General features: G+C 38.3%; 1 protein-coding gene across 2 annotated transcripts in view; it reads right to left on the bottom strand.

The window, feature by feature from the left end:
- Nucleotides 1–6,375: 6,375 nt before the first annotated feature.
- Nucleotides 6,376–17,915, bottom strand: part of LOC141518394 (anoctamin-5-like) — a 50,502-nt gene continuing 38,962 nt past the window's right edge. For both annotated transcript variants that reach the window (XR_012477180.1, XR_012477181.1), the window contains 2 exons: nucleotides 14,944–15,054; nucleotides 6,376–7,282 (listed from right to left, as the gene is read on the bottom strand). The gene's annotated coding sequence lies outside the window, so the exon portion shown is untranslated. The remainder of the gene's footprint in view (nucleotides 7,283–14,943; nucleotides 15,055–17,915) is intronic.

Below are 17,915 nucleotides of genomic sequence, written 5' to 3'. Positions count from 1 at the left end.
CCCTGGGCAAATCACTTAACCCTGCTTGTCTCAGTTTCCTAACTTCTAAAATGAGCTGAAAAGTAAATGATAAGTCACTCCAATATCATTGCCGAGAAAATTCTAGAAGGGGTCATAGAGAGTCAGACACAACTGAAAACGACTGAACAAAACATCAGCAACATAATGCTCTGCTTGCCTTGTCTCTCCCCATTCCAATCCATTTTCATATAGTTGAAGTAATTTTCTTATGGATCAGGTGTTATACTTAACAGATATTATTGGTTGTCATTGGTTCTTTTCTGCTTCTTATATCAAATAAAAATTCTGATATATATATATATATATATATATATATATATATATATATATGTTCCTCACAACCTTCTCATTCTTCTTAAGTGTGATTCTCCTTCATGCATGCACTCTAGAATCTAGTAACATTGATATATTTCCCTTCTCCCATATTATATGTTCCCTTTCCCATCTCTATGCTTTTGTACCAGCTGACTTCTATACCTGAAACATTCTCCTTCTCCCCTCCATCTCTCAGAATTCCTGACTTCTTTCAAGACAAATCTAACTACTGTCTCCTAGTCTCCCCAGCTTCTTATGCTATTTCCTACTAACATTATCTTTTCTCTTTGTTGCTGTTGAGTCATTTTCCAGGCATATCTGACCCCCCATAACCCCACTTGGGGTTTTCTTGGCAAAGATACTAGCGGGGTTTGCCATTTCCTTCTCCTTTGTATTTTTTTAGGGTTTTTTTTTTTTTTTGCAAGGCAAATGGGGTTCAGTGGCTTGCCCAAGTGTCTGGGACCGGATTTGAACCCAGGTACTACTGACTCCAGGGCCCGTGTTTTATCCACTGCACCACCTAGGTGCCCTCTCCTTTGTATTTTACAAATGTGGAAATAGAAGCAGAATAAGTGACTTGCTCAGTGACTTGTACCTGAGCAAGGACAGATTTGAATGAAGGAGAATGAGTCTTTCTTACTTCAGACTTGGAACTCTATCCACTGTGCCATCTAACTGTTCCCATCCTGTCTCTATTTTATCTCTGTCTGTCTGTCTATCATCTATCTATCTATCTATCTATCTATCTATCTATCTCTTTCTTTTTCTTTCTATCTATATCTATCTATCTATCTATCTATCTATCTATCTATCTATCTATCTATCATCTATCTATCTCTATCAATCTGTCCTTCCATCTATCCATCCATTTATCTATTTACCTATCTAAATATGCTTAATATATGTGTATACATGTATGCATGCATGCATGCATGCATGCATGTATTTATGTACATTTATTCCCTCTCCTTGAAGGTTGAGGCCATTTTCATTTTGTCTTTTTATTCCCAGGACAGAGCCTCATGTTGTTGTTAAGTCATTTCTGCTTCTTCATGACCCTATGGATCATAACACACCAAAGATGTCTATGGGGATTGCTTGGCAAAGCTCCTGGAGGAGTTTTTCATTTCCTTCTCCAGTGCCTAGTATAGTAAGCACCAAATAAATTCTCATTGATTGGATATGAACGGAGTATGCTGGCTGCTTTGCTGTCATGACTCAAATACTATACTATGAAAATCATGATATTCTATAACTTGCAGTCATATAGCATCATCAGATATAGAATATATATGTATATATATATATATATATATATATGTATATATGTAAAGATTCAGATGCAGTTAGCTGGTATAGTGAATAGAGTTCAGGGAGACCTGAGCTCAGATACTTACTGCCTGTGTAATTCTGAGTATGTCACTTAACCTTAATCAGTTTTCTCAACTATAAAATTGTGATAATAATAGCACCTCTCTCACAGGTATTGTCAGGATCAAATGAGATATTTATAAAGTGATTAACATGGTAGGTGCTTATTTTCTTTCTCTCCATCATCATTTCCAGCTCTATTTCTTTATCAGATTGATTTACACTGGTATCAAGGCTTTCCTCCACTGTTCATCTTTCCTTTTGGAAGAACAATGATATCAAAGGGTGATGGACTTGTGCAATAATTGGATTGAACACTAAGTATGACACCAGAGAAGCTAGTCATTCTAGTAGGAATGAAGGTAAGAGATATAATGGGAGTGATCCAAGACTGAGGGACTTGGCAAAGCAAGGCAAACAAAAAGGTAAGAGGGGGAAAGGGAATCTAGAGAAGGGAACAGTGTAGAGTTAAACTAATTCACTAAGGGATCAAAAGACTAAACATTGTCCCATAATCAATTGAGAGGTTTAGAGATTAAAAAAGAGATAAAAATATTAATTAAGAATTTATTTAGTTTCGGGTACTATACTAATCACTAGATAAATCACTGTGCTAATTCTAACCCTTAAGGGGTTTACATTCTAAAAGGGGAAGATAATACATTAAAAAAAAAGAGTTTGAAAGATGTGTGTGTGTGTGTGTGTGTGTGTGTGTGTGTGTGTGTGTGTTATTCAATTATTGCTTGTCCTTTCTGAAGAAGGTGACAAGAAACTTGCAAGTGAATTGGATTTAGGCAAGGGAGGACTGTGCAAAGTCACCAGAGCCACCTGGGTCCAGTGGTAAGATCTAATCAGCAAGAAAATTGAGGATTTACTCTGGGTTTTATTGAAAATAATTAAGGAGAATTGATCAGATTCTCAAATCCACATTAGTTTCTAAATTTAGAAGCCTGTGATTTTTCAAATGAACTAGCCACAATTTCCAGTGAATAAGTAGTCTGCATAAGTTTACAATCTTATATTTTTCAAGGTATTATTCTTGCAGATGGTAGAAATCTTAAAACTTCCATAAGAGATAAGATTCTCTTTGATTTAGGTCTTGGGTTGGATATCAATCTGTGAGATAGGCATATGACAACCTGGATGATTAATGGATGGCCTTCTTCCCACTCTGGGCATATGTAATGCCTTTATTCTCATAACAATTAATAAGGATTGAGAAAGTAAATACTGCTTCCTGTGTTAATGCCCCATGTGTTAGTATCATTGATGACCAATAGGGGTGGGTGATGGGTAAGAATATAATAACTTCACTCCCATGATAATTTCACTTTTTTTACAAGTCCCATTTTAATTTACATTAGAGGTGTTTTAATTTTCTAGCCCTCAAGGATGCTAAGACACTGAGGGAGTAGCATCAGGATACTTATCCTTATCTCTACTTAAGATAAGGAAAGCTTTTATCTATAAGAATTAGGGTCCTACAAAGAAAATCATTTTTCTTGGACTGAGTTAACCATAATTAAAATTTACAGGGAAAGATCTGGCTCTCTAGCTTAGGGATTTATATGAGAAAATAGGCTATAGAAAATAGACTATAGGCTTTGAAATGATTTGCATTTGTACTTGAAAAACAATCAAAGTATCCTAAGGAGTTTTTAAGTCTCTAACTAATTTGACCAATGCCCCAGTCTGAGATTTCCTTCTCAAGAGAGAGCAATGAAACATTTACTAAGAAATTACAGCTTTCCTTTTGGATTCTACATATAAATTCTAACCTAGATTCGGTGGTGGTAAGACTTCACAAAATATATATACCAATGTTAAGGAGAAAAGGCCTTAATTGACCAATATTGCTATTTAAGTATGCAAAATTCATCTTGTAAATTGTAAGGAATGTCATTTTCCTTTTAATTTAAATAAATGTAGCTCTTGAAATTACAAATACACTAAATACCAAACATCTTTTTTTTTTTTTAGATTTTTGCAAGGCAATGGGGTGAAGTGGCTTGCCCAAGGAAACACAGCTAGGTAATTATTAAGAGTCTGAGGCTGGATTTGAACTCAGGTACTCCTGACTCCAGGGCCGGTGCTCTATCCACTGTGCCACCTAGCCGCTCCGCACCACTTAGCCACTGTGCCACTTAGCTGCCCCCGAACTTATCCTTATAAACTTTCTTTTCCTTTTATACTTTTTGAGCAGAGGTAGAGAGCTCTAGTGAACAAAAATTGTGGAAAGAATAGAAGCAATCAATTTTCTTGGTTCTCCTCTAGAGTTGATAGTCATTTTAAAAATTAGCATCAAGAATAACTTTGAAGCAGAGAAGGTCAAAACAAGAAATGTGAAGACTGGGGAGAAACTTGAAATTGAGCTCAACTATGAGACAAACTCCAAGGCTGGTTCTGCCTTTTTGGGCCAAGTAGGGTTTGCACATACTGGTTTTTACCCTATCTTCTTCTTCAGTAAATCTTCCAGAACTTTCCTTGCTCCTGGCTCACAGGTTCTCTCTCATGATCTTTCCCCTCAGATGGTTTATAGGTATATCTCTTTCTACCTCATGGCAGTAATATGTGACAACACTCCCTCAACTCTTCTCCAGTAGAATGGAATTATATTCTTTGAAATATTATGTTTTTTCTGCTTCTTATTGTTATTTAGTCATTTTTTGGTTGTATTTGACTCTTCATGACTTCAGTTTTGGGGATTTTCTTGGCAAAGATACTGGAGTTTTTGCCATTTCCTTCTCCAGATCATGTTACAAATGAAGAAATTGAGACAAAAAGAATAAAGTGACTTGCTCAGGGTCACAGAATTAGTAAGCATCTGAGGTTAGCTTTGAATTCACAAAGATGAGTCTTCCTGACTCCTGACTTAGGACTCCATTCACTCTACCATTAAGCTGCCCCTTCATCTGAATAGAGGAAGCAAAAGGAAAATGCAAGCTAGCTCACTTTTATAGATTATGGAGACCAGCAGCACCTCTGACAGAGATCTAGCCATCTACATTTCAGTCAAACAACTTAGAGATTGTAAAAACAATCTTAATATCTTGTAACCAATCAGTAATCCCGTGTCCTTTCAGCACTATATCAAATCTATATCCACATTCTCCAAGATGAAGACCAGTTTCATTTACCTCCAAACAGCCCTTTCCCCTTGAATTTCATCAAGTTGATTAAAGAACTCAATTAGATACTCCTCCAAAAGGGAGAAGGTATATGGACATTTTAAAGACCTCTGTGGCTGGACCTTCATCAAGAATGGAAAGATGATTGATTTTCTCCTGCTTAACCAAAGGTCCAGGCATCTATTAGACAAATGAAGTGGAAGCTCTGGTCCCTCAGCTACTTGAAATTTCATTTATTCAGACTTTATGTTATTATATCTTGGACTGTTGAAGTCATGAGCAGCAGTATGGTGTAATGGATGTAAACTGGCTCCAGATTCACAAAGTCATGATTAAACCATCGTCTTCAGGGCAGAGGTCTTTATTTATAAGAAAATAAGTGGGATCTTCCGCATGAGAGTGTGGGCATGCATACCTACTGAATCATGTAGAAGAGACATCTTCAAGTCATTATGTCCAAAACAGAACAGATTATTTTTCCACTGAACCCTTCCTGCATTGTGCTTTCCTGTTATTGTGGAGAGCAACACCATCCTCTTAGTCTTTCAGATTTGCAACTTAGAAGTTGTACTATGTTCCTCACTCTCTCTCCTTCACCATTTCCAAGCTTTTGTCAAGAAGACCTGGAGATTTCAACTTTGCAGCATCTCTTGAATATATCCCTTTTCTTCCTGGCACTGCCACTCCTCTGGTGTAGGCTTTCATCACTTTATGCTTGATTACTGCAATAGCCCACTGAGGGGTCTGAGTGTCTCAAGTCTCTCCCAGTACAATTCATACTCCATTAAGCTACTGAAATGTCTGTCCTAAAATGCAGATCTGATCATGTCCCCCCACCCTACTCCAGTCCCCCCCAACATACATCCCTATTTAATTGCCTGTATTGGCACTCAAAGCCTCTCATAATCTAGCCCTCTCCTTCTTTTTCAGACTTCTTCCACCATACTTTCTGGATATATTTGATTCAACACTGGGCTCCTGGTTTTTCCAGGAACAAGATGCCCCATCTCTTGATTCATAGTATTTTCTCAAGATTACTCCATTCTGAGAATGGAACACTCTCCTTCCTCTGCTCCAACTGCTGATCCCTCTGGCTTTCTTTAAATTCCAACCAAAATTCTACTACTACTACTACTACTACTACTACTACTACTACTACTACTACTACTACTACTACTACTACTACTATTACTACTACTACCTGGGCTTTCTGCTAGCCCTTCTAAATTCATTGATTTTCTGCTTTTAAGTATGCCTTATTTGTTCCATGTAGAGTTTGCTTTGTATATATTTGCTAGCACATTATCTCCCCTATTAGAAGGTAAGCACCCTGAAGACAAGGATTGTCTTTGCCTCTTTTTGTATTCCCAGAGCTTAGCACATAGTAAGTGCTTAATAAATATTTTTTGAATTTAATTGTTGAAAGGACATAGAATTCTTTATTAATTCCCAGTCACTGAGATTGTTTCCAAGATGTCTGATTGACATAGATTTAGAAGGACAGATCTTTGACAAAAATGTGCTAAGATCTGCCCCATTCCATGATCTGGATAAGTAAGCTAAAAGGTCAGTTCCATTTCTCTTGGGATAGTCTGCCCTTAACATACATTTACTTACCTTTTTTGTAATCTAGGCAACTTTCTTAGACTTTCATTTAAGAGAAGGTCCTGAACTGCTGTAGGAAAGGGAGTTTTCTCAGCTAGAAATTCTCTACACCAAAGAAATCCCTAGAAATTATTCTTATCTATTGACATCTGCTGCACATGTAGTAGATTCAGTGCTTGGGGTCCATGAGAAGAGTATATTCTTCCTACCATAATATATAATTAGAACTTTTCTAAGACTAGTGAGCCAGAGGAAATCCTGCTGGAAAATGGTATTTGAAGTGCAGTTCAAGTATATTGCATGTCTATCCCAAATATTCACATGGATAATTTGTACTTGATCTATGGGTAGAGTATTCCAAGCTCGTATTGGTCTTATCATCACAGAATTGTGGCTAATCAGGTCACCAGGTCTGAGTTCCTTAGCTATCCCATCACCCGGGCCAACTTCTTTTAACCTTTTTTTGGTGGTAACTTCTGTTTCCACTTGATAATCTGTCTTATTGCACAGTTTCTTCTTCTTCTTCTTCTTCTTCTTCTTCTTCTTCTTCTTCTTCTTCTTCTTCTTCTTCTTCTTCTTCTTCTTCTTTTTTAGGTTTTTGCAAGGCAAATGGGGTTAAGTGGCTTGCCCAAGGCCACACAGCTAGGTCATTATTAAGTGCCTGAGACCAGATTTGAACCCAGGTACTCCTGACTCCAGGGCCAGTGCTTTATCCACTGCGCCACTTAGCTGCCCCCACAGTTTCTTCTTTAATTTATTGAACTCATATTCACAGAGGATTTCCTTGTTCAGGAACTTGGTTTGGGTTATCATCTTTAGTTGGGGATCAGGGATCATCCAGGCTACAAAGAATTTGACAATAAAAAATGATGCTATAGGGAGAATTTAAGAAAAAAAAAGAGAGCATTTCAGGATTATTACATAACTAGAGACATTTAGAGTTCATCTTGTCAAATGACTTTAAGGTAGACTATACTGAATTTCAGAGAAATCAAATGCCATGTCAATAGGGCAAATAGCTAGAATTTGAATACAAGACTCAAGAGTCTTGAGCCAATTTTATTTTTATTATAGTACCTTCTGTATTATTGGGATTGTTTTTATTATTCATGTTATTGTTTTTACAAGAATTCCACATTCAAAGAGATCAAACCCCTGAGAACAGCTAGCTACCCATTCAGCACCCCAGTCTACCAATAACTAAAGTCAATATTCTTTAAAAGAGGCATTACCGAAACAAAAATGAGTCAAGGAGCTTAGAATGGACATTTCACTCCAGAAATACCATAAGTGATTTACAAAATAATGGAAAAACCAAATAATAATAGGCATAGTTACTAAATGTGGGTAGTAAAAATGTCAAAGAATCACAGTAAATTCAGTTGAAAGGAACCTCAAAGCCTCTATCTATATAAGGACCTTCTTTAAGCCATTCTTTATAGGTGATCATTCTACTCAATACATCCCAGTTCATAAACCAATTCCAGTTAAATTACAATCAATCAAATTCAAATGAATTAAATTTCCATTCAATTAATTCCAAATAACATGTCATTGATATTTTGTAAAAGTCAATAAAATGACATCATTCATCTAAAAATATTGCACAAAATAAACATCTTTTCCTCTCTATTTTATCACACATAACTGGAAAGAAAACAAATTCTTCATAATATATTAATACACACACAAGTCTTACAAAATAAACTTCCTCATTGTCTCATGTTCAAAATTTTTTTTGAAAATGGAATCAATCCTATCTTGTCTCTAAGATTATTATGCATCAGAGATCTTAAGTGCAGTTCTATTTTTAGTGAAAAAGAATTGAAAATTAGGGGAGGAATGTCAATTGATCAAAAAGCATTTATTAAATACTTGTGCTCAATGCTGGGAATTCAAAAAGAAACAAAAGACATTCTCTGCCCTCTAGGAGCTCACAATTTAATATGGAGATCACAGCATAATGGGATTGACTAAACATTGTACAAATGTATTAGAATATTTTTGTGTCACAAGAAAATGAAGAGATGGGTTGAACCTTAGTAAGCTATGCATAAACTGATAAAGATTAAAGAAAGCAGGTTGAGAGAACAAGTTACATAATAACTATTCCATTGAAAAAACCAACAGCTTTCAAAGACAAAAAAAAACATAACCCAAACTCTGATCATCCCAGTGCCATCATGATTCCAGATTATGATGAAAATGTACCAGAGAAATGCAGAATGAGACGTTCATTTCTGGACATGGTTAAATGTGGAAATTAGTTTTACATGACCATGCGTATTTTTTTTTACATTTTTTTAGGTTTTTGCAAGGCAAATGGGGTTAAGTGGCTTGCTCAAGGCCACACAGCTAGGCAATTCTCAAGTGTCTGAGACCGGATTTGAACCCAGGTACTCCTGACTCTAGGGCTGGTGCTTTATCTACTGTGCCACCTAGCCACCCTATGCATATTGTTTTTTAAGAGTTTTGACATTTTTTCCCAGTAGGATGTGAGGAAATGTGAAGGAACAAAATGATCCTTGTCTATTGAAAAGATTTTGTTACTTTTTGTTCAGTCATTTTTTTCCAGTAATGTCTGATTCTCTGTCACCCCATTTTGGGGGGTTTCTTGGCAAAGATACTGAAGTGGTTTGTTATTTCTTTCTTCAGCTCATTTTATAGATGAAAACTAAGGAAATCAGGATTAAGTGAACTGCCCAGGACCACACAGATGATAAGTATCTGAGGCCTGATTTGAAACTGGGGAAGCTTCATCTTCTACATTCATCTAATACAGGGCCAGCACTCTCTATCCATGCATCACCTAGCAGTTCTTGGAGAAATGATAATTCATTATATTACATGCTTAGATGACTCATCATCACTAGTAGTAATTTGTTTGCACAGTGAACTCCCAAAATGTGAGTAATTTGATATGACAAATCCCTTGGCTTGACCTAATTTTTCAATTTTAAAAGTTGAGACCCAACTCTTGTTACTTTTGATACAAATCCAACAAGGCTCATGATCAGGGCTTTCATAGCCTGAAATTTGAATTGCATTCTAAATCCCCTATTAAGATTTCCAAACCAGAAATCTTCCAAAGATAAGTCAATTTCTCATAGAATCTTCTAGAGTCAAATTACTTGTTTTTTAAAAAAATTTTATTTTAATTTTTTCCTTTTTCTTTTTCTTTTCATTTCATTGACTTAATAGTTGTTTGAAAACACCTTAGTGTGTGCATGTATGCATACATGTGTGAGTGTATGCATGTATGTATGTATGTGCATGTGTGTGTGTGTGTGAGTGAAAGAGGAATAGAGAGAGAGACAGAGAGACAGAGAGACAGAGAGAGAGAGAGAGGGACAATAGCAAGGATGGAAAAACAGAAAGTCAACATATAATGATCTGATCTGACTGACATGGTCAGGCAACATAGGTGGAATCCTATTAAGTAGTTTAAGGCACTCTGTTTTCTGGATGGGTCTAATACATTATTGAAAAAATATAATTTGGCAGGGGCAGCTAGGTGGCGTAGTGGATACAGCACCGGCCCTGGATTCAGGAGTACCTGGGTTCAAATCCGGTCTCAGACACTTAATAATTCCCTAGCTGTGTGGCCTTGGGCAAGCCACTTAACCCCATTTGCCTTGCAAAAACCTAAAAAAAAATATAATTTGGGAAATTAGATCTAATTAATCCATTAGGAGAGGATGGGCAATTGGAGGAATCATGTCCTAGTTTGGAGTAGAACAATGATGTCAGACTCAAATAGCAACAGGGGCCAGTATTCATACAAAAGAATCCCTGCAGGTCTCATCTTGATAATTTTAAAACATAATATTTTATATGTTATATTTTATTTTACTTATTTTGTTAAATATTTCTCAATTATATTTTAATCTGGTTTCAGGAAACACTCAGATATTTAGTGAGCCGCAGACTATGCAGCGGAAACATTTGGGGAGACTACATAAGAAATAGCAAGGGAGCAAAGTTTCATTGACTGAAAGATCCCAGACTACATCAAGTCAAACATTTCATTATTTCTAATTTTCATTAAAAGAAGGAAACATCCCCCTTTAGTGAAGATTAAAGTCCTGCTACAGTGCTTCAGTGGAGTGTGGAGGCAATCCTGTCTGTAATTTCCTCATAACAGGCCAAACTTAGCTTGCTGTGACTCCTGTCCATGGTATAATATAAAGAAGAAATTCCCAACAATAATAGCTGCTTCAAAATGAGAAAGGATTGCATTATAAGGTACTTAGAAAGGTTGGTTGACTACCGATAAGCAACATTGCATAGAGAAGATTGCGACATTGAATAGGAGAGTGCACTAGATCACCTAAAATGCTTTCCCCAACTCTATGATAGTTTTTGTAAGAACAATATGTGAGGGCATATACCAGTCTAGGTTTTTCTGCAGGTAGATGAATATTGGCTCTTATCCAATTCTGAGATGACTCTTTGACAACCTTCCCTCCACTTTTCTCCAGGAATCCCACTCCATCCCACTCCACTCCATTCCTTTAGTCATCCCCAGTAGGAGATAATTACTAGACCCCTTCCCATCCTGACTGTCCTCCTTTGGATACAATCTGGTTTGGGGGACCTCTTGTATCTTCCATCTTTTCTTTCTTTGCCTCTAATTTCTTTCTTTTTTTTAATTTATTTTTTATTCTCATTTTGTACAATTTTTTTTTACATTAATAAAATATTCTTGTTTACAAGTAAACAAAATAACCCTCCTCCCCCATGAATATAGATAGACTTGCTTGGGCGAAAAAAGTAAAGGGGAGAGAAAAAAGTTAAAAGAAAAAAATAATAGTAATAATTGTAGGTATGGCCAGGTGGTGCAATGGATGAAGCACCAGTCCTGGAGCCACGAGCATCCGAGTCCATATGCAGCCTCGTAAACCCAACAATCACCCAGTCGTGTGACATGCAAGCCACCCGATCCCCACTGCCCTGCAAAAACCAAAAAGAAGAAAGAAAAAAAAGACCCAAAATAAAATAAAATAGTAATAATAGTAGGGGTGGCTGGGTGGCAGGCAGAGCATTGGCCCTTGAGCCAGGAGCACCTGAGTCCAAATCTGGCCCCAGACACCCAAAGATCACCCTGTTATGTGGCCGCAGGCAGGCCATTCAGCCCCACTTGCCCTTCACCCTCCCCCAAATAATAATAACAAAAAATGTGCTTCAGTGTTCCAACACCAACAACTCTGTCATGGGTGGATCTCATTCTTTATGATAAGTCCATCACAAAAGTTATTTCCATATTTTTCCACTGTTGCCATTGCTGATCTCAACTCCCTCCTTTCTTATTTCTCCACTACCATGTACTCTATTTTCTCTCTCCTTTCACTCTGATTCTGCTGTACGGTCACTGAGTGGCACAGCAGACAGATCCCTGGTCCTGGGGCTAAGAAGCCCTGAGCCCCCATACCACCCCTTAGGCCCAGAATTCACCTGGCCCTGTGGTCCTGGTCAGGCCTTCCAGTCCCAGCCCCTTGCAAGAAGTAAGAAAGAAAATGTGTTATATCTGGCCACTATCCCCCCATGGTCCATGCTCTCCTCCTTTATTTACATCCTCACACCTTCCCCCTGCTCCCCGCTCCTTCTTACTCCAGATGTCTATACCCCATTGAGTATATATGCTGTTTCCTCTCCTAGCCATCTCTGATGAGAGCAAAGGTTCCCTCATTCCCCCTTGCCTCTCCCCTTCCATATCATTGCAATAGCTCATTGTAATAAAAAAAATCTTATTATGTGAAATATCTTGGACTATTTCCCCTCTCTTTTTTCTTTCTCCCATTCCATTTCCCTTTTTTTTCTATTAACTCCATTTTTACACCATATTTTATCTTCGAATTCAGCTTTCTCCTGTGCTTCAACTATAAAAGCTCTCTCTCTACCTGCTCTATTAACTGAGAAGGTTGTATATGAGTATTATCAGTGTCATTTTTCTATGCAGGAATACATGCAGTTCATCCTCATTAAGTCTCTCATATTTTCCCCCTCTCCTCAAATCTCCATGCTTCACCTGAGTCCTGTATCTGAAGATCAAACCTGTTCAGCTCTGGCCATTCCAAAAGGAACATTTGAAATTCCCCTGGTTCATTGAAAGTCCATCTTTTTCCCTGGAAGAGGACATTCAGCCTTGCTGGGTAGTTCATTCTTGGCTGCATTCTAAGCTTTTTTGCCTTCTGGTATATTGTATTCCAAGCCCTATGAGCTTCCAATGTAGTTGCTGCTAAGTCCTGTGTGATCCTGACTGCAGATACACGATATTTGAACTGTGTCCTTCTGGCTGCTTGTAATATTTTCTCTTTGACTTGGGAGTTCTGGAACTTGGCTATAATATTCCTAGGGGTTGGTTTTTTGGGATCTCTTTCTCTGGGGGATCAGTGGATTCTCTCCATTTCTATTTTGCCCTCTGCTTCTAGAATATCAGGGCAATTTTCCTGTAGTAATTCTTTGAAAATGATGTCAATGCTCTTTTCCTGATCATGACTTTCAGGTATTCCAATAATTTTTAAATTATCATTCCTAAGTCTGTTTTCCATATCAGTTGTTTTTTCAATGAGATATTTCACATTTTCTTCTAATTTTCCATTTTTTTTTTGTTTTGAAGTATTGACTCCTGATTTCTGGTAAATTCATCAGTCTCCCTGAATTCTATTCTTTTTCTGAAGGATTTGTTCTCCTCAGAGAGTTTTCTTATCTCTTTTTTTCCCATCTGGCCAATTTTGCTTTTTCAAGCATTCTTCTCCTCAATAACTTTTTGAACTGTTTTCTCCATTTGACCTAAGCTGGTTTTTAGCATGTTATTTTCTTCAGCATTTTTTTTGGATTTCCTTGACTAAGCTGCTGACTTCATTTTCATGTTTTTCTTGCATCTCTCTCCTTTCTTGCCCCAGTTTTTCTTCCAACTCCCTCATTTGATTTTCAAAGTCTTTTCTGAGCTCTGTCATAGCCTGAGCCCAATTTCTGTTTTTCTTGGAGTCTTTAGATGCAGGAGCTTGTGCTTCCTCATCTTCAGACTGAGTATTTTGATCCTTCTTGGGCTCATTTGCAAAATATTTCTCAATAGTCTTCCTTTTGTTTCTTTGCTTGCTCATTTTCCCGGCCTGGGCCTGGTTTGAGGGTTTGAGCTTTTGGGACACTCCCACAAGGGTCTCAGTGTGTGAGGCTCTGTCCTCCCTCCTGGTCTGTGAATGACCAAAAGCACCTCCCTCTGCCACGGGGCTGAGGTGGGGGAGGCCCTGCTGTTCTATTGGGGGGCCTAGACTGGGATCAGTATCTCAATGTGTTCAGAGCCCCAGAGTCCTGTTCCAGAGGCAGAGGACAGAGCTCTGCAGTCTCTCTTCACTCCCCTCCCTCAGCTCAATGGGCTCATGCCCTGGTGGCTCCTGCTTACCAGCTCCGCCTGCTTAGGTTTCTGGATCAGGGCTGGGGAAAGACCAGGTTGCTCCCTGTGTGCCCTGAGGGCTGGGCTCGCTCTGGCAGAGGTCCCCCACTGCCCCCCCACTTTGTGCCTGGTGCTCCTCGGGGTGCAGCTCAGGAGACTCCCCTGCTGCTGTGAGCTGAGACTCCCAGTGCCCTGGGGCTGCCTGCGGGAGGCTGAAGTTCTTTCACTCTGGCAGGCCACCCCTCTGGCAGGCCGCCTCTCGGATCCCGTGGAGCAGAGCCTTTCTGCTCTTTTCCAGGTTACCTTGAGTAGGAGAACTGCCTCACTGGGTCCCTTTGTGGGTTCTGTCTCTCGAAAGTTTAGTTAGAGTCCTTAGCTGATGAATTTTATCAGAGAGCTCCTAAGACTCGATCCCTTCTTGTTGCCATCTTGGCTCCCTCCCCTGACTCTAATTTCAGACCTACTTAATCCATCATGAAGTCTTCCTTGTCTAGTCATAGTATCTGAGAGTCCAATCCATCATGAAGACTTCCTTGTCTCCTACACCTAATCATAGTATCTGAGGGTCAGAAGGTACCTCCTGGTGGCCACCTAGTTTAACTACCATTTGATGAAGAATTCCCTTTATTAATGGTCATCCTGCTTCCACAGGAAGACTTCTTGTGTTGGGGAACCCATTATCTCCCAAAACAACTCATTCCATTAGTGGATATTTCTGTTGTTAACAGAATTTAGAACTGGACTGAACCTACTTTTCTGTTACTAATGGAGTCCTTGGGGGTCAATTAGCACAAATTTAAGCTCCTGCTCCCCCAAATAATCCTTCAAATACTTTGTGACTATTGTGTTTTCCTAGGTAAAGAAATAGGCGCCCTACTTCTGTATCTTGTACAGCAATGAGGATCATGTAGAGGATTAATAAATTATTGGTGAATAAGACTTTCTAGATAATTTTTTCATGATAACAATTGCTTTCTTCAATACAAATTCTGTTTCAGAAGCATAAAGAGAAATGCTATTTGTCTCATAAGGAGAAGAAGATTCAATAGCAGCATCTGATTAAAGAGAGGGCAACAAAAGGATGGGCAGATGACAAGGAAGACTTACCTTACTTCCATAATAATGATGAAGGACATCTTGGCAGCAAGGATATGCCAGAACTGCATGGTGTATAAATATTTCTTTTCATGATCAGGGGGATAGCGATAATCTCTATGTCTATATTGGGGAAAGAAACATAGTCATGAGTTGCAAGTTTTCCTGTTTGTCGGGAAGTGGCAGATGGTATGCATATGTGAACATTTGTAGGAACTCATAAGATCATAGATTTAGAGTTCAAAAGGCCTTAAGGACCATCTCATCTAATTCTCTTAATGTACAAATTGGGAAATTTTATAAAGTCCCAAGGGATATTGTGATTTGCCCAAGGACAGGCAGGTAGTAAATAGCAGAGTGGTCCAAATTTACAAATAGTTATTGTCACTATATCACAATGTTTAACCATATTATAGTCCCTGGTAGGTAAGAACAAATTCTTTTTTCTCTCAATGTCTCATCTTACATGACAATTATTGTGTTGTCATTTTTCAGTCCAATTCATTGTGTATTCATTTGGGGTTTTCTTACAGGAAGTGTTTGCCATTTCCTTCTCCAGATCATTTTACAGATGAAGAAACTAAAGCAAACAGAGTGAAGTGATTTTGCTAGTGTCGCACAGCTAGGAAGTGTCTGAGGTCAGATTTGAACTCAGGAAGATGAGCCTTCCTGATTCCAAGCACTGTACTCTATCCACTATATCACCTAGCTGTCCTTGGATGAGATTGATAATACTTCTATTTTCTAATTGACTTGTATGGTTCAGATGAGATAATGGATGGAAGGTGTTAAGTAAACTTTAAAGTACTATAAAAATACCAGTTACTATTTTATATTGTAGAGTGGCTAGAGCACTATTTATGAAATCATAAAATTAGGTCCTATCTCTGTCAATCTCTTAATTTCTCTCTGTTTCAGTCAATTCTCTAAGACTATGGCAAATCTGCTTCTCTGTTAGGAGTTTCTATATCCATCCTGGAATTCCACACAAGGAATTCTCTTATATGGATTAAATCAGGGATCCAGATAAAAAAATAAATGTCAGCATCACCAATGTCATTATTAGCATCATCATCATTATTAGTGAACTTAAATTTTTTTCCATATATTTAAGGCAATGGGGCTTGAATGACTTGCCCAAGGTCACAAAGCTGGGCAATTATTAAGTGTTTGAGGTCGGATTTAAAAGCAGGTTCTCCTGACTCCAGGGTCGGTGCTCTATCCATTGTACCACCAAGCTGCCCTGTGAAATTCATTTTTTATGAATGTTGACATTTACAAGAATAAAAGAGGAAAAATGAGATTTGGGTACTCATTTGTCCAGTTTCTTCATTTGATAGAGAGCCACTCTAAGCTTCAGAGATTATATGATTATTTCAGGTATACTTTCATTTGATGTTGCAGAGTCAAAATCAGAACCCCCAATTTAGAACTACCAAATAAAGTCTCTTTCCACCAAACCCTATGGCCACTTAGGCCATAAACTGGTTTGGGAGAGTAAAGTGAGGAGAGACCAATAGAAGACATAGGGTGAATAAACCAGATACCTACAAGTGGTGAATGAACTAGAGTTCCCTACAGCTCCATTTGAAAAATCAGAGATCTGGAACATGGAAAGGCTGTTGTTAATGTATCCTGACATGGGGGAATTATAGTCAGTTGAGTAGACATAGTAATAAACTAGCTGGGGAATCATATCTGATGTGAAGGCAACAATGAAGGCCTGAAATGAGAGAGAGGACAAACAAGTAGTAATCAAAGCACCATAGCTTTATTACTGGAACTGTATTTGAGAGTTATAGGTAGGGCAAGGACACAATGTATTTCAGGTCAAATGGTATCCTCTGTTTGTATAGTTCTGGGAAGCCAACTTTCCTTACCCTAATCATGCAAATCCCAAAGTACTGTTGATACCCTTAGCCTTGACAACAATGTTATGAAAAGACCTGGTGTAATAAGGTTTGGTCATCTCTACTGATCATCCTTGTTAGTTAGAGGGGGTGGCAATGTATGTCTCATAAGGGCAGATTAGAAGCCATGTTGTAGTGGATCTGTTTCCTCAATGGGAATAGTAGATGGAAGAGTAGAAATTCCATATTTCATAATATTTAGGAAGGAAGCATATAGGGGTAGTGGAACAAATGCTGAACCTAGAGTCAAGAGGTCCTCCATTCCAGTACCATCTTATTAGCTGCTTGAACCTGGGTAAGTTCCTTCACCTTTTCCTACCCCAGGCTCCTCATCTGTAAAATGTTACAGGTTGAACTGAGGAGGTTTGAATCACAAACACACCCACAACATACACATACACATACACAACAACTATCAAGGCTTTTTCAAGGAAGGAAACTGCAGTGCAGAGTCTGGGCTTAATTTAGAATTTACTGTATTAGATGCAAAATAACTACAAACATCCAGTCTTTTCTTGAATAACTCTAATTGTTATGATATTTTGCCTTAAGTGGAACTTAAATCTGCAACTACAATTTCTATCACTCCTTATTTTGCCCTTTGACATGAACAAAAATTTAACTTATTTAGTGACAGGTGTTCCAGATGCCACAAATCTTTTCCTGGAGGGTTCTAAAATACTAGGAACCAAGGGATGTGGTCTTATTCTCAGCAAATCCAGAGGCAAGAATAAAATGCACAGAGTTGATTTTCTAAGGTCATATCCTCAAGAAACAAAACTCCCCACCCAGAAAATCATTCACTTAGTTGAAAAAAGTCAGCTTACATTAGTAACAACAGACAAAACAGCCATTGACATTGAGAATTTCTAGCCACACTCCAATGCCATGGGCCTTGGTAGTCATAGACCTCCTGTACTGGGTGGTCAGCTTCCAATAGATAAGTTGGATTTCCAAAAGGTTGTTCAGAAGGGCAAAAAGTGGAGCCAAGGGAAAAGAGACCACAAAGAGTGGGACAAAACCAACTGGATGACTGTAGAGAAAGAAGAATCAGAAACATCAACTTCAGGGAAG

The sequence above is a fragment of the Macrotis lagotis genome, chromosome 3, assembly GCF_037893015.1.
Source record: "Macrotis lagotis isolate mMagLag1 chromosome 3, bilby.v1.9.chrom.fasta, whole genome shotgun sequence".
Lineage (NCBI taxonomy): Eukaryota > Metazoa > Chordata > Mammalia > Peramelemorphia > Peramelidae > Macrotis > Macrotis lagotis.
Note: the sequence above shows the minus strand (reverse complement) of the source record. Positions and strands in the feature narration are given on the sequence as shown.